At 52.9% G+C, this 17,010-nt stretch overlaps 1 protein-coding gene and 1 long non-coding RNA gene across 2 annotated transcripts in view; one reads left to right on the top strand and one right to left on the bottom strand.

Moving 5' to 3' along the window:
• LOC118549167 (uncharacterized) overlaps positions 1-5,832 on the bottom strand; it is a 124,983-nt gene extending 119,151 nt beyond the window's left edge. Inside the window, exon 1 of the long non-coding RNA XR_013450260.1 lies at positions 5,697-5,832. This is a non-coding gene — a long non-coding RNA (uncharacterized LOC118549167). The remainder of the gene's footprint in view (positions 1-5,696) is intronic.
• A 117-nt stretch (positions 5,833-5,949) lies between these two features.
• The window catches only part of ACAN (aggrecan), a 63,881-nt gene continuing 52,820 nt past the window's right edge, over positions 5,950-17,010 (top strand). The window contains exon 1 of the mRNA XM_036072737.2: positions 5,950-6,052. The gene's annotated coding sequence lies outside the window, so the exon portion shown is untranslated. The remainder of the gene's footprint in view (positions 6,053-17,010) is intronic.

Raw genomic sequence — 17,010 nt, 5'->3', positions numbered from 1 at the left:
GGGGGCTACCATATTTGCACATTTAGAAAGTATGTATTTTGTATCTCTGCTAGAATGTGTGAAACACCTGGGACAAAAAATTTTCAGACTGATCCAATGCTTATCAATGAAAGAAAATATGATTATCAAGCACAATGTGACAAGGGCTGGGCAGTCAGTCCCCCAAACACCCCGATGGCAGGAGTAAGGAAAGAGCAGAAAAGAGCCAGCTCAGGTGGGTTCAGGGTATAGGAAGCAGCGCCTTAGGATTCAGGGTTGGGGACAGATTCAGGGTGGGGACAGAGAAGGTGAGCAAGCTCCCAGGAGCTTCAGGGGCTGAAGCTGCCAGGGGAAGGATCCTTCTACCTCTCCTCTTACCCCAGACCTGCTTGGAAAATATTGTTTTAGATGATGATGGTGGTGATGATGATGGTGGTGGTGATGATGATGGTGGTGGTGATGATGATGGTGGTGGTGATGGTGGTGGTGATGATGGTGGTGGTGGTGATGGTGGTGGTGGTGATGATGGTGGTGGTGGTGATGATGGTGGTGGTGGTGATGATGGTGGTGGTGATGATGGTGGTGATGATGATGGTGGTGGTGGTGATGATGGTGGTGGTGGTGATGATGGTGGTGGTGATGATGGTGGTGGTGGTGATGATGATGGTGGTAATGATGCTATACACCACCATGGTAACACCCCCCTCAGTGTCATTCCCTGCCTCTTCTCAATGATAAAAACACTAGTGAGTCATGAGTAAAATGCTTGCCATAATTTCCTCTGTTATAAACGGCAGGGTTTTTACTGAAAATAGAATCTGCTATAAATTCAGGGAGGAAAAATCAAATTGAATCTTCAAGAAATGAGTTTCCTTAAACGTGCTCTTCAATTTCTATGTCTTAAGTGACACAGCACTTTCCAGTTACTGTACGTCATTATTCCACACGGACCTGTGGGGAATTGTAAGTGTTTCATTAACTTACCCAATGTTCTTTATTATTAGAACATTTCCCTCTGAGTTTGTCACTTGCACGGTGTTAAAGCCATAAAACAGCACTTTTCAAATGTTCCACTAATTCTCAGAAGACCACTCTCCCGCCCCGTTCAGCAATAGGAACACTTTTCCATATCATACTTCTATGGCCTTTTGCTTCCAGAAAGGATTGTAACCTCTTTACACACATTACATGTAGTATTTATCATTGCCACACTCCGAGGAGGTGAGTATTTTACCTTCTTTTACAAACCCAGGAAGCAGCACAAACCTGACTCGGGGACATCAAATTGTAGTAGAGAGGAAAGGGAGGAAAATTCACCATCTTGAGCCAGAACATTGGCTAGGCATTGACTGACATCCCTTATTCTAATTCTATGGTTCCATACAATTCCATTTCACAGATGAGAAAACCAAGACCCAGAGAGGTTAAGAAACTTGCCCACATTCTCTGTGCCAGAACTGGGGTTCACCTCCAATGCTCCTGAACACACAGGGGACACCCATCCTCCACTCTGTTTTGTTGCTTGAGAGAGACAGGAAGCCCTTTCGAAATGGCCAGCATGAAAATGGTCTGATGGTTTTAATTGTCCACAAATTTCAATATAAACCAAAAATGTGACATAGCCCAGCAACACAACAATCTTTGGCTGTACCAGGAGGAGCAGGATGCTGATGGGTGTCCTGCAGAAATTGGGACAGATGTGTTGTCCCAGAGAGCAGGCCAGGCTGCTTGCTTGTACAGGGGTATCCGAAGGATGGCTCAGAGGAACTCTGCAAACACCTTGCACTGGGACTTAGCAAGGTACATACATGGTGCCCCCATGTGAGGGACAGAAACAAGCACTTGTGGTGCCACAGTTAGGTGGACTGGGAGATTGGCCATCCTCTAAGAGCCAGTTTAATGGCATGTGGAAGCCAACCTCCAAGATGCTTCCCAGCAATCCCCATCCCCTGGTACTCACACCTTTATATGTCCCCTCCCACACTAATCCAGGGAGGGTCCCATGTGACCAAGAGAACATGGCGGACATGACAGTGCGTGACTTCCAAAGTGAGGACATCAGAGCACTGCAGCTCCCACTCAGCCCCCTGTATCACTTGCTGTGGCAGAAGCCAGGTTCCATGCCATGAGGCGGATCCACTGGCAGGCAGGATGGACAGGAACTGAGGCCATTGGCCAGCAGCCACCACCAACATACCGGCCACCATAGACCTGGATCCTCACGCCCCAGTCAAGCCTTCAGGTGACACCTGACTGCAACCCCATGAGCTAACCCAAGGCAGAATGCCTGGCCATGCTTCTTCCAAATTTCTGACCCACAGAAACCATGAACGATTTTAAACAACTCACTGCTTTAAGCCACTAAGGTTTGGGGTGACACATTACACAGCCATTATAATTGCAATATGGAGCCATGGCATCCTGCCCTGCTCTAGAACTCAACCCCAGGATAAGTGAAGACACAAAAGGGGGACACTAGTCAGCTTTGCCGAAAGTCCACTGCTAAGAACAATAGCAAACACATAGAATGATAGAAACAGAATCCAAGATGGTTAGGGGTCATGAGCTTCATGTATTAGGAAAATTTTTAAGAGAGGAAAAAGTAAAGTCCCACACTTGGATCAGAACAACCCATTGTACCAGGACAAACCAAGGAAGGCACTGGGCCCTTGCAGTACTTGTGGAAAGGAGATCTGAGTTGGCTACAGGCTCAAAATGAGCCGTGATGAGGCTGCCAGAAAAGCACATAAATGAAGGCTGCATTAACAGAAGCATAGTACCCCATCAAAGGAGGTGAGCTCCCCCCTGGGCTGAACACCCTAACAGGACTGTGTTTAGGTCCGAATCACTCTCTACGTGGGGCAAGGGCAGTCCAGACGTGCTGGGGGAAGATTGGTGGGAGTGGGTAGCACCCATTGATGGAGAGAGATGAGGAAGGACAGAGTGAAGTGGGGATGCCGGGTCCTAAAGGAGAAGAGGGGGAGGGTGAGAGCAGTGCAATCACTGATCTTAAATGCAAAAAGATCTTCCATGTGGAAGGAGGTCTGGGAGATAAGGCCAGGAGGTGGAAATGGGCCTGTTTTGTTCACTGCTGAATCCATAGTGATGGGAACCAGGAGGTGCTTCTGTGAGAGCTGCCTAAGTATAAGAACCACGTGAAAATGGGATGCGGACTCAGAAGGGAGTCAAATCCACGGGCATGTTCACACAGAGTCTATGTCCCAGTCAGTGAGGATGTGGTCCTCAGCGTTCTCTAAGGGCCCTTCCCAGCTCTGAGATTCTCTTATTCTGTGGTTTTGTGATTGGATGAGTAGAACCTGCTGAATGATGACAACACAGTGGTTCTTAAACTTCAGAAGGCATATAAAACACCTGGGGGATCTTATTAAAATGCAGCTTCTGAGTCCGAAGGTCTGGAGTAGGCCTGAGATTTTGCATTTTGAACGAGCGCCCAGCTGACGCTGCTAATCTGTAGACCACGCTTGGAGCAGCGAGAAGTTAAAGGTCGCCCATGACAGCAGATAGGGTCAGGCAGCCTGGAAAAGGCATTAAGTATTTGAGCAGAGGAGGGATGACCAGCTTCGGAAATACTACACAAGGAAGAGCACTGAACAGGGGAGCGTCCATATGCCACCAAGGGCTTTCTGACACTAATGTCCTTTGATTTTCTAAACGTGGTCTTTACATTGTCCACTTTCCAATCATCCTGGGTTTTCTGTAGCCTGAAGGGGCAGCAGTGTGGAGTCATGCTAACCTGTACTCATTCACTTCCTGGGTGGCCTGTGAGTCTGTTTCTTAGTGTGTAAAATGGAAACAATGTCCACCTGTAAGGCTCCCATATCAAACAGGGTCTGGCACGTAATAGGTGCCCATTATATGTTTCTTAGCCTCATTACAAAACTAGATGATCAATAAGCATTCGTTTCCTTCACTACAAAGATTAATTACCTAATTAATATTTGTCCTTGAATTGAATTGTCCTTCACTAACCCCACATGTCCTAGGATGGAAGTCAGATATGACCCCGTTTCACAGACGAGGGTGTGGTGTGTTCTCACCTAGAGCATCAGGCAAATACTGGCATGAGAACCCATGACTCCTCTTATTGGAATTTTAAGGATTTTTTTTTTTTTTTCTAGAAGAGTCATTTCCCCTGGTCCAGGCATTGGTCAGTAACTAATAAGATTTCATCCCACTTCTTTGTCTGAGACACAAGATGCTGTTTCCCCCTGAGGGGCTCTGGTCACCACCATGTCAGTGCTGTCCAAAATGCTCCGAAACTTGGAGACCTGACCGGGAGAAACCAACAGATTCAGGTAGAACAGCGGTGAAGCCAAGAACTGCCCACCAGTGGAACACCGTAGCCGCAGCTCCTGGGCACCAGTGGGTGGAGTGGGGACCACGCCCTCCCCAGGCTTTACCGCCCGGTGCAGAGAACGGACAAGAGAATGTGCCCGGCCAGGGCCAGTCCTGCCCCCTAGGAGATGGCCAGCAAAAAACCCACACAATTCCAGAGTCATCACCCCTGGGAAACGGAGCCACTTCCATACCTTTTAATCAAGAAAAAGCCTAGTCTATTATCTCTGTAATGGGCAGCCCACAAAGACCCCACTTCTTGCTCTTCTTCATTCAGTCCATGCCCAGGGAGGGAGTCAAGCGGCTTCTACCACACTGACCGAGGCCACTAAATCTTAGCGTCAAGCCCCACCAGCTTCCTTCATAAGGACCCTGAAAGCCACCAACCAGCCTGGGCCCCCCCCAAAACAGCTGTGGCTAAACCAGCAGCTTGTGTAGCAGAGAGAGCATGACTTTGGGTTTGAATTCAGACCCCGCCTTGAGGAGGTTAACTCCACCACTCTGAGCCTCTGTTTTCACATCTTTGGGGGGTGGGGGAATCCTAATATTTACCTCATTGGGCCTTCAGGGAAATTAAGAGAGATATTAATGTATGTTAAGCAACCAGCTCACGAAGGTGTTCAAACGCTGTTGGTTCTTATTCTTTTGATTGGAAAAAAATTATTAAGGAGGGTGGTCTCGAGCTACAGAAGTACTGGAGAATTCCTGCTTCGTGTTGAGATGTCCTTGGTCTCTCCGGGACTTTGAAGACCCTCAGCCTTTCTCCCCGAGACTGGCTCCCAGTCCCCAGCATGCCTCCCCGCTGCCCCCTAACCTCCTTCTCTCCCCGTCCTCCCTGCCGTCCCAGGGCACCCTACCCCCAAAAACTTTCAGCCAGTTCCTCCTGGGGGTCCTTCCAAATCGCGGCCCGGGAGCAGGGGGCGCACCCTGCCCTCTCGCTTCCCGCCGGGCGTCGGCTGCACAGCCCGCGCCGGGCGCCGGGGAGCTCCGTCCCGCCACCGCAGGCGCGGGTGCGGGTGCGGGCACAGCCCTCCGGGGCCCCTCGGACTGCGGAGCCGCCGACCGCATTGCAGCCCTTCCCGCGCCGCTGCCTCCCGCGGGCCCCGGGGCTGCCGGCTCCTCTCGCGCCCTGCGCCCCGGGCGGCTTCCCCAGCGGCGCGCCGGTCCGGAGCCGGGGTCCAGCGCGCTCCAGACGCCTCCGCCCTCCCCTCCCCTCCCCCGCCGGCCGCCCCTCGGGTCCCCCGGGGGTGGGGTTTCCCTCCGCGCCCGCCCGCGTCCCCCCCGCCCCCCGGCCCTCCCCTCCCCCGCCCGCCCCTATGTATGTGTCACCACGCGCCATGCCCGCCCGCCCGCCCACCTACCTCCCAGCCGCTCCAGAGGGGGCTCGCAGAGCTGAGGACGCGCGCCGCGCCGCTCAAGGTCTCTCTCCGCGCGCTCGCCGGCCGGCATCTGACGCGGGCGCCAGGGGCTCCGGGCACCTTGCAGCGGCCCTTCCCTCGGCCAGCCGGGACTCCGCAACCCAGCCGCTGCCGCCGCGGCCACCGCCTGGGGGGACCTGCGGACAGGACGCCGGCAGGAGGAGGGGTGCGCAGCGCGCGCGCAGAGCGTCTCCCCCGCTGCGCAGCGAGACCCGGGCCTCCCGGCCCCAGAAGCCCCCGGCCGCCTCGCCAGGTGTGTGGCACTGAAGTTCTTGCGGAAGGGAGTCCAACTCTTCAAGGTAACTGTCTCCTTCCCTGCAGGGAGAGGCTTTCCCGGGGTCCCCGGGGCCAGCCGGCAGCGGTGTGGCGGCTGTCCCGCTCCGCGCCGGGGGCTGCGCTGCCTCGGTCTCCCCTGTGCGGGGAGGCGCGTGCTGGGGCTTCCTGGCCGCTGCGTCCGCCGCGGAGTTGAGCAAACTTTCAGGCTGTGCGGACGCCCCGTGAATGGGGCAAAGGAACACGTGACGAGGGGCTCTTGTCTGCTGGTCCCCTGAAATTAAGGAACAGCGAACAGGGAGCTTTTACTCCCGACTCCCGTGGGTTTTCAAGTCCGAGGGTCTGGAACGAGCCATGGTGGACAGACTGGCAGCTTCAGAGTCGGGGAAATGTGGGTTCAGATCCCCTGTGCTACTTTTGAGCTGGAGGAGTTGCTTCATGGTTCTGAGCCTCGGCCTGGGCTGTCAGTGGGAAGGAGGAGGCTCTTTGGCAGGGTGGCTGGGCACGGGCGGTGTGTCAGGTACGCGGCAGGTGCCCAAGCAGAGGCTGAGAGAACCCATTGGTCCCACTTCCTTGGCCACTTGGCCTACTCCAGGAGCCACAGGGATGGGAAGAAGCTGGGGGTGGGGGGGATTGGCAGAACCCAGGACAGGGCCACTGAGCTGTCAGCAAGGGAGACAAACTCTGAACATGCCCCTAAGCAGGGGCATCTCTCAAGGAAGAGGAAGGGAAATGAGGACACATGACCAGGGACAGTTTTGCCGTCTCTGGGTTCCTCTGCAGTTGAAGCCAATGATGATGGTGGAACCTTTCAAACCCTGGGGTTGGGTGGATGGTTGTCTTGTTAACTGAACCTAAACCAGAGCAAACTGGGCGGGGGCGGGGGGCTGTCTCCTGTTGGAAGACTCCAACCCAAACTTTTTCATCATTCTACTCCTTGCAGTCGTGAGCAAGGTTCTGATAGGATTCTCCTAGGGTCTCACCGCTAAGGAGCCCAGGTCCCAGCATTTTGCTTGGTGCGTAAATTCCAATTCTGTCGGGGTGGCCTGCCAGGAGGAAAGGAAGGAGGATGCAAAGCTGAATGGGTTAGTGTGGTGTTTCAGGTCCGGGACACTGCGGTGGGTGGGTATCTGACAGTTTGGGGGAACCCTGGACCTTGGAAACACATTCGAAAGAAAGTGAATCCAGAAAAGTGTGATGACTTTCTAAAGGTCACACGTGACTTAGGGGAAGGGCAGGACTAGAATCTGGATGTTCTGAGGCCCCAATCGGTTGCTCGTCCTGATTTAAAGAATCCAGAAGTCTGGGCTCCAGTCCTTTTTCCTTCCTTGCCTTTGGGTTGCTGAGGGGAAGATCGGCTGTGCCCCTGGGCAGGGCTGCTTTGGAGGTGCTTTGAAGATCAGTGTAGGAGCATTGGCCTGTCCATCACTGAGCCTGGAAGAGGCTGCCCAGGAATGGAAGGGCAATCAGGGAGAAACCCCAAGGCCATGGGGGAGAAAACACAGAGGAGGGGGTGCCCCTAACCCAAAAGCAAAGATCCCTCCAATTTAAAAAGTTTTGGATGAAGGAATTATGAAAAGGAAGAAAATATCTCTCAGAGAAATGCTGGAATTTTTCAGGTTTCAAGTTGGGTTTAAATGTGATGCGTCTATGTGCAGTTTCTAGCGCGTCCCTGGTACCTTCATTCATTCTCCAGTAACTACTGAGCGCCACCTAGTAACTCTGTGCTCCGTGCTGGCCCATCGCTGGTCCTCAATACACAGTAGCTGTGGTGACGCAAGCAAGTACTCCATAACTGATATTGTTTATTATTGTTATGACTAATTTTAATACTAAGTAGATATTTTTCTTTTGCTAGAACTTTCCATGAAAATCATACTCCAATTGGGATTCTTACTTTATTATTTGAAAGCCCTCTGGTCAATATAGGAGTAAAGAACCCAGAGGGGAAAAGGGAGTCTCTGTGAGCTTGAGTGGTGAGACTCCATGCCCCTTCTCAAACCCACGCATACACTTTGCCCCTTCTCCCCATCTCCCACACACCCACATCCCAAGCAGCTGGCACCCCTGCATGCCGAGTGGGGCACCCTCCGTCCCCCCATGCCCAGAACAGACTGAACAACTCCCCGGTCAGAGAGGGAGCTCCAAGAGAGCCCTGACTCCTGCGATGGTGGGGGCCTGCCTGGCAGGGCAGACCCGGGTTCGAATCCCAACTTGGCCACTTACTGGCTATATGATTTTGAAGAGGTCCTTGTCTGGCTGTCAGCAGGCACCAGGAACCTTAATTCCTCTCCTCTAGCAGCTTCTAGGCCCCCTTGGGGTCACAAACTGTAAGTTCAGGAGAGTACTAATTGAGACTATTCTGTAATAGTAGAAGACTGTGTGTCCCAACTTTTCATGTGGTTTTTTTCATGATGCCTCCTAGAACCTTGTCCCTCCCAAGCCCCTTCTTGTTGGGCATGAGGAGGGCCTCAGCTGAGCCGGGGGAGGCCCACGGGCCTCTGCTTGGAGCCTCACTCTTAGTCTCTCTCTGATCCTGCAGGGACATCTAGCACAGAACATGTCCATCTGCAGGTCGTAAAACCAATTTAGGGGAGTGTAATGACATAGGAAAGAGTAATTTCATAGTGCCTCCCATGTAGAAAAGGTAAGTATTGTTTCTGGAAACTTTTATTTCTGTTATATATTTGGCAATCCTAAATAAGTGTATATGTGGTTATAATATATAGGTATATACACAATATATACAAATTTAATGTTTATAGGATGAATTTCTTACTGCCGGTTGTGGTCAAAAAAGTCTGAAAGACACTGATCCTGATAATGTTTCTGTCTCTGAGAAATTCCTGCTTCATGGCTCTAGCTGGCAGGTGCCGGGGCTTCCTTGCTGCCCCTGTGCTAACACCTGGACTGGACCCATAAGCGTCTTGGGAGTGGGGGCAGCGAGGGGTGGAAACTGGGGGTGGGAGTGAAAGGCAAGTTCAAGGAAGAGGACCCAGACTCTGAGAGGAAGCAATGCATGGAGGACAGGCCTGCTTGCGAGTAGAACAGGAGGGGTGACAGGGCCAATGGGCTGCCCTGGGAAAGGGGGTCTATGGGTGGGAACATCTTTTTTTTTTTTTTTTTAAGATTTTATTTATTTATTTATTTTTAAAGAGAGAGTGTGCGAGTGAGCAGGGGAGGAGCAGAGGGAGAGGGACAAGCAGACTCTGTGCTGAGCACAGAGCCTGACTCGGGGCTTGATTCCACAACCCTGAGATCATGACCTGAGCTGAAATCAAGAGTCAGATGCCCACCTGACTGAGCCACCCAGGCGCCCCTATGGGGGGGCGGATATCTTGAAATAAGAGCCGTCCTCTTCTGCTATCACCAGGCCAGCTTCTTGGCCATGCTGTGGGCTTGATGGGAGCTTCACGGCTACCCTCCTTCCTTGAGAAAACTCTGTATCATCGAGTGAAAGGAGGCTGTGGAACCTCCCCTGGCTGCTGTCCTTCCCCCAGACCCGATAGGACACCCCTGTCCCTGAGAGGAGGTCTGGGCCCCTGGGAGTGGTTGAAAAATGGAGTCAACGTTGCAGGGGAGGAGCCGCTGGGGGATGCGGGGCAGGGGCAGGGTTAGAGAGGGAGAGCGGGAGTGAGGCAGAGGCAGGACCAGAGAGAGGGGGAATTTGTAGGGAAAACGGTTCCTTTTTTCAAAAGTTGAATCCAGGGCAAGAACGGAAACGGTGGAGTTTACTTTTAAAAACTCAGAGCCTCCTTGTAAGCGGCTGTGTGTGTGTGTGTGTGTGTGTGTGTGTGTGCGTGCGTGTGCCTGTGCATGTGTGCACACTAGGAGGGCGGGCCCTGCAGGCCGGCTGGGCTTGTGAGAGGCGACTTTTCTCCCTCTCAATGGCCTTACAGTGTATCCTAAAGAAGCTTTTTGTTGAACTCATGAATAGGTGGATTTGGGGTGTGGGATGCTGGCCATCACGATTTGGATATTTGGTTACCTTTGAGGTTACATGTTTTCCCTTTTAAGACACACACCCAGAAAAGGAGCCACCTCCCTGCATCGGGTCGCTTTTGGGATGGGAGGCCTTGCTCGTCTCTGTGATTGATTTGGCTTGAGGGGCAAGGGTCCGAAGGAGAAACTGAGGACCGGGCAGATGTGTAACGTCCAGCCTGGCCGACAGCCCCTCCTCAGCCCCGGACTCTGGGACTCCGAGGTGGAACACGGCAGTTCCCAGACCATGGATGTCCAGGGAGCTTCAGGGCCTGTGGTGACCCTCATGTAAGAGATCACAAAGGGAATGGAGGCCCAGAAGGGGGAAAGTGCGTGCCCCAGGCCGGCCCAGAGCAGACAAGTGAGGATCTGGACGGGAACCTAGGCCTTTAGGCCCTCATCCTGACACATACCACATCCAGGGAAAGCATTCATTCATTCTTCCTGCAGCACCACTTGCCAAGCGCTACAGGCACTTCACTAGGTGTGTTTAAACAATTCACTCTCCCTGTCCTCCAGCTACTCATGGTCTATTGAGGAAGACAGGCTATACTCAACTTGACCCTGACCCCGCATTCCTATAAAGCAGCGGCTCTCAACTGGGGAGCTCTTTTGCTCCCTGGAGAACATTTGGCCTTATGTGGAGAGATTTTTTTTGTTGTCACCATGGGGGAGGGGTGATAGTACCAGCGTCCGGTGGGTAGAGACCAGGGATGCCAGTAAGCATCTGAAAATGCCCAGGACAGTACTTTCCTCCTACCAGTAGAGAATGATCCAGCCCAAGATGTCAGTAGTGCCAAGATCGAGAAGTCCTGCTCCAGATCTTCATTTAGTTATGGGGCCAGAGCATGCTGTGTGCACGAGCAAGAAGACTGGGGGTGGGAGGGCAAGAAGGGAGGGTTTGGCAGGCGGTGAAGAGCAGACGAAAAAAAAGAAAACAAGAAGCCAGGCCCCAGTGGTAAAGCAGAAAGAACGGGGACTTTGGCAGCCCCGATGTAGGTTGAAATCCCAGCTGTGTGCCCTTGGGCAAGTCACTTATCCTCTCTGAGCCTCACTTTCCACATCTGTGAAATGAGGTTTGTCTGATGGTTGAGGGAGTTTGAGATAAAGCGAATAAGAGACTTGGCACAAAGTAGACCTACAGTAAAATAGTAACTGCTATTATTGTCTTGGAGGCTTTTCGAGGTACCACTCTGGAAAATCACAGCATCAGCAGGTGTGGACGTGTGATCGCAAGACCAAAGAAGGTTGCTGTTCAGGGCACGATTACCACCGTAATGCATTCTGGTTGGGGGGTGGCATGTGGGTCAGCACTTCCCCCCCACACACACACAGCTCCCAGCAAGGGGGAGGGAGTGTGGTCCAGTGAGGACGCATCCTACAGTATGGGCGGTGGGAGAAGTGCTGGGCTTGCAGTCACTTGTACGGGGCACTGCCTGGCTGCATGATGTGGGCAAATTCCTTTGTCTCCCTGAGACTCGGTTTTCTTCTCTGTAAAATGGACATCCTAACGCCTGCCTTCACAGAGCAAGATCCAGGGAGAAATTACGTCTGGGAAGGTGCCTGGGGGGTGGGGGGGAAGCACCTATGAGGCCTAAGCAGGAATCTTTTGTATCTGGTGTGTCCTGCCGCCTGATCCAATGCCTGGCACACACACAGGCAGGCTGGTTGAATGAATGAATGAGCAACCTTCCACTGTGAGTTCCTTTCAATGCTTGAGGAGAACAGAACCAACAATAGTCAGATGGCCTGTCCTTTCTTGGCCACTCCTCTATCCCAAGCCAGCTGGAAGAAGCCGGGACCTCCATCTAGTTCCCGGTGGGCGCCAGGCTCAGGTTACAGCCCTGATAGCAGCGCCCTCTAGAGGGTACTGCGGTCATGGCAGTTGAGTTGTGCGAACCCGGAGGGAGCCCTCCCTGTGGCCTTTGCTAGACCACACGGAGTTGAACTTACTATATATTAAGACCTCACTGAAAGTCCGGAGCCAAAGGAGTGGATTTGGGAATTGCCAAGCTTCCCTGAGCCTCTGTTTCTCAGAGTCATGAAGCATTAGCTCCGACAGGGACCCAGGGGACTAAATCACCCGCCTCCTTCATTACACAGAGGAGGCACCTGAGTCCCAGAGAGGGGGTTCAGGCTGCTCTCAGCCGAGCCGCCGCTCCCATCAGGGCTGCTGAGGCTCCTCCCTCCACATCACATGTCATATTCAAACCAGTAAAAGGAGGCGCCTGATCACAGAAACACCGTGCCATCCCATAAGAACCCAACTGTGGACAGACTTCATCCTGGGGCCACCACTGTCTACCCTTGGGCCACCCTCTGACTCTGTGTCTCCAGGGTCCTTGCTCGTTCCCGGGGTTGCTCAGGGTAAGAAAGCCCTTATAAGAGAAACGTCCAGGGCAAGGGGGAGCCCAGCCTCCCATCTCCCTCAAAACAGCTGGGCTTTCTTATCCCAGCCTCCACCCTTGGTCATAGGGAGGGGGTTTTCCCCAACCAAACCTGGACCTTGGCCTGACCTTCCCGTTCAGGTGTTCCCCCCCGCCCCAACCAAACCGCCCTCACTTTGACCTATCAAGCGGCTCGGGGGAACACCTGGATTTTAGGATGACTCAGGAATGTAGTAGATGTTTGTCAGCTTGGCAAGACACTGAAAAAGGGACCCGGATGCCATCATCGGAAGTAACCTCTGTCCCTAGAATCACAAAGCATTGGAGGAGCTTTGGAAAAACAAATATGCCTAAATCCTAATGTACCCCCAGAGATTATGCTTGGGGGGGAGGGTAGGAATCTGTGCTTTTCAAATGCACCCAAGGTGATTCCAATGCAGCCCAGTTTCTGAACTCTTAGTGTAAAGCCCCAAACAGTTCTCTGGGTGCCTTTGGTTCTCAGCCACTTTCTTGTAGCCCTGCCTCTTGGGGTCACCTGCCCTCCCCTCCCTGCAGGCAGAACTATAGCCTCTGCCTCCAGTTTGTCCTTTAAGAGAATGAGAAGGCAGAGCCTGCTTCTCTGTCTCCTCCCTCCTGCCTGAGACAGGGGCCCTGCTTCCTTACCATAGTTGTCCTTGACCCTGGATTAAGTACATATGTCCCTGGAGGATGAAGCTAGGCCAGGGTTCCCAAAAGTGGGTTCCCCAGAACATCTGTTTCAGGGATGGTCAATGGACATTACATGTAAAAAGGGCCTCATCCCCGAGGGTCAAACAGAACAAAATGCACCCCTATTCTGCAGGAATTCTCAAGATGCTGATGGATATTGGAAATCTCCGAGTTTCTTAGACTGAATTTTCCAGGGAGCTCTTCTCTCCTAGAGCAGATTGAGGGTACGGATGCTGATCTAAGCAATCAACCAGCTCTGATCCTGCAGGAATGAGGCAGCTGCGCCAGAGCCCAAGGGGCAGCCCAGGGACCGGGGAGCGCTTCAACACCTCAATCACAAACACAGTCACTGACCCAGCAAGGCCTCTCCGCCCCCAGAGCAAGGCTGGACCCACCCTCTCCTTTCCCACCTGATACCTGCCACCTTCTCTTTCAAGGTTGGCCATGCAGGATGCTCATTTAAGTTACGTTGTTTCCCGGATTGAAAAACATGGGAGGGAGGTGGAGCACTCTGCGGGGTCTGCTGGGGCTGTGGATGGGAGCCCCCCTCCCCACCGAGGACCAGAGGCCTAACCCTGTGTGCTCTACTCACCGTGCGACTCCAGGGGGCGCCAGTCTCGTGGCCATTTCTACGGCTAACCCCTGGCCCTGGGGCTGAGCAAGGAAGGGCCGTGTCTGCACGTTTGCCTCTGTCCCCTGTCCTCGTCACTACAGCCATGTGTGTCATCCCCACCCCAGCCCCACACGGTTCAGCCAGGGGAGCTTCTTCACCCTTCTCTGGGCCATTAATTCCCCTTAAAGTAGCCTCATTCTGTGACTCCCCCTTCCTAAGCCCAACCTGCAGTGGCTTCCGCTGGTCTTGCTTTGTGAATGTTTTAGCAGAGTGGGTCCCCCTGGCGTGGGGGGACCTGATCGCGTAAATTGTCTCCACACCCCGTCCCGAGAGAGGAGAGTGCTGTAGGGCTGGGAAGACCTAGCACGAGCTTAGAGCCTCACCTCCCACTGCGTCCCCTGCCCACCTGGGCCCCCCACCAAATCCACTCTTCTCTCTAGGAGCCCCAGCTGCCATCTCAATGCCTTAGGGACCCCAGGGACTCCCACAGGGGTCAGCAAGACTCACATATGCCAAATAAGGCTCCCGCAACGTTCAGTGGCTGGAAAATTGTAACTAGTCCAGCCCCTTCCTTCGCAACTGCAAGTATGGTGTGGGTGATTGACCCTTAGATGATTGTGGCCATCAGTCAGGTCATTTGCACATCCCTTTTCAGCCCACTGGGGACGGCAGAGGCTCTCAGAAGACCTTTACCCTTGGAATGCAGCCCAGTTCTCTTCCTTGGCCTCATAGGCCCTCAAGGGCCTGTTTCCCCTTCCCCCTCAACATCCCGATTCACCTTCCCCTCACCCACCACCCTCCAGCATCTCCCACTTCGTTCCCACCTTAGGGCCTTTGCCCTCCTGGTCTCTCCTGCCTGAAGCTCTTTCCCACTTGGCTTTGCAAGGTTGGCTCATTCTGGTCATTCAGGTCCAAATGTCACCTCCTCTAGGAGGCCTTTCTTGACCACCCAATTTAAAGAAGATAAGCACGCCCACCCCCATGTCCCAGCAGCCCTGTGTTGCACTTTCTTTGTCGCTTGCCACTGTCTAAAAAGTACTGGTTGGTTGGTTTCCTTGGTGATGGTCTGCCCCCTGCTCCAGCCCCCCCAAATCAGAAGCTGTGTGGGACAGGCACCCATCATGCAGATGATCTGTCTTGATCTTCTTCTATCTCCAACATGTAGAAAATGCTAAGCACACGGTAGGTACTCAGAAAAAGTGTGCTGACCAGACAAATGACTTTTTAGCCCAGTACTTTTCAAACTGTGTTCCAGAGAGTCTGCGGGGGTTGTCTGTGACACCCCACGGGGGCCATAGAGGTGAGTAGAGAGGGGCAGTGATTTTATGGATCCCCATGTCAGATTCGATCAGAACAATTCCACTTTTATGTCTTTTGAAAGCCACTGATATGGTGCTTTCTACTCTTGTCAGAGATCAGAAAACCGAAACCTAGAAAGGAATATGTCTGGTAGAATGCTAAGCGAAAGAAGTCAGTCAGAGAAAGATGAATGCCATATGATCTCACGCCTATGTGGAATTGAAGAAACAAAACAAACAAGCAAAAAAGAAAAAAGGGGGAAAAAAAGCGAGAGCGAGGCAAACCAAGAAACAGACTCTTAACTGCAGAGAACAAACTGCTGGTTAGCAGGGGAGAGGTGGGAGGAGGGATGGGGAAATAGGGGATGGGGATTAAGGAGAGCATTTGTTGTGATGAGCACCAGGTGTTGTACAAAAGTGTTGAATCACTATGTTGTGCACCTGAAACTAATATAACACTGTATTTAACTATCCTGGAATTAAAATAAAATAAAATTTAAAAAACAATATGTCCGGCCTAAGGGTCTGGTACCGGATGGTGTCAGACCCGGAACTAGGACCCAACTCCCACTGAACTGGGCTAACAACAGCCCCCACCTGTCCTGGCCACCTCGGGCAGCCCCATCTCACCCTGGCCATGGCTCAGGAACTCTGTAGTGTCAGAATGGCCACCACCTGAGCCAACTGGGGCTCTGACACCAATGGGACCCAGCTGAGGAGAGACATGGCCGCTCTCCATAGGCCAATACCCTCTTCCCAGCTTCCCCTAGTTCATGATGACTCGAGCATCAAGGGGGAGCAGCTGCTTTTAGGAATAAATTTATATTTTTAGGTTCTACCACCTTTGGAGCCTCAAGTTCTATCACTAGGCTACCCAACATGGACCGTGGGCCTTCTGTCATCTTGTTTCCTTTACTTCTTTTCAAGCTGTGGGGTCCCGGCACTCCCTACGGCATGGAGGAAGCGGGCCAGACACCGGGGTTAGGACAGAGAACAAGACGTGGTTTCCCGGGCCTGGCAGAGCTCAGGATCTTCATGACTCTGCAGACCTCAGTGGGCAACCCTTCTCCGCCTTCACCATCCATACTGAACAGCATCTCCCCTCCAGTTTGCCTGTGTGCCTGTCCTCTCAGATTCCCCCACTGGGGGCCTCCCTGGAGCCTCCGGCCCTATCCTGTCTTTTGTGATGAAGGGTCCAGCCCATGCTTGCCTGTGTTTTATTCCCTGCCCCCTTCCTGATGCCATTGTAGCGCTTGGACTCATAAAAGAATCCATCAGGACCTTGTCCTGTAGGAATGGGAGTCAGGTGGATGGGCTCCAATTCACCAGCCCTGTGACCTTGCTAGAGTTGATTAGTCTTGCATGCCTCAGTTTCCATATCTGTAAATCAGGTATAACGTCTCTGACCTCATGAGTTTGTGGACATCCTCATGTGTTGAGGATAAAATAACTTCGCTAAAACAAGGTACCTGGTGCAGAGCAAATGCCCTCCAAGCCGTTAACAGCTGTTAATCATGAATATCCCCGGGGCATTCCCGGTATCTGAGAACCTGACCTTTTGTAGAGATGGGTTGGGTGGCCACGTGACTACCTCTTCTTGCCCAACCTGCCGTTCCTCACTGCTTTCCTGAGCACTGAGGCTCTTAAGGCAGCCGTGCAAGCTTGGAGCGTGGAGGGACGTGGATCGCAAGAAGAGCCTTATGCTTTCTGCCACCTGGAAGCTCGCTGCGGAACAGGGCAGACAGCAGGTAGCTGCAGCAAGCCCTGTTGTACCAAGGGCCCCCCGCGGTGCAATTCCAGGGGGTGCCATTCTATTACCTTCCATGTGTAGACTGCCCCCTGGGGTGGTACAGGGCACAGCTGATTGCAGCCTTACCCATCAGCCCTGATCGTACCCCATTCCTTCAGCCACCCCTTGGGACTGCACCACACCCACAAAGGATGGACCAGCAAGAAATTCCTTTTCAGGTGTTCTACCTGCTCCCAGCTTGGCCGTG

Source organism: Halichoerus grypus, chromosome 8 (genome assembly GCF_964656455.1).
Source record: "Halichoerus grypus chromosome 8, mHalGry1.hap1.1, whole genome shotgun sequence".
NCBI lineage: Eukaryota > Metazoa > Chordata > Mammalia > Carnivora > Phocidae > Halichoerus > Halichoerus grypus.
This window is presented reverse-complemented; position numbering and strand designations above follow the sequence as displayed.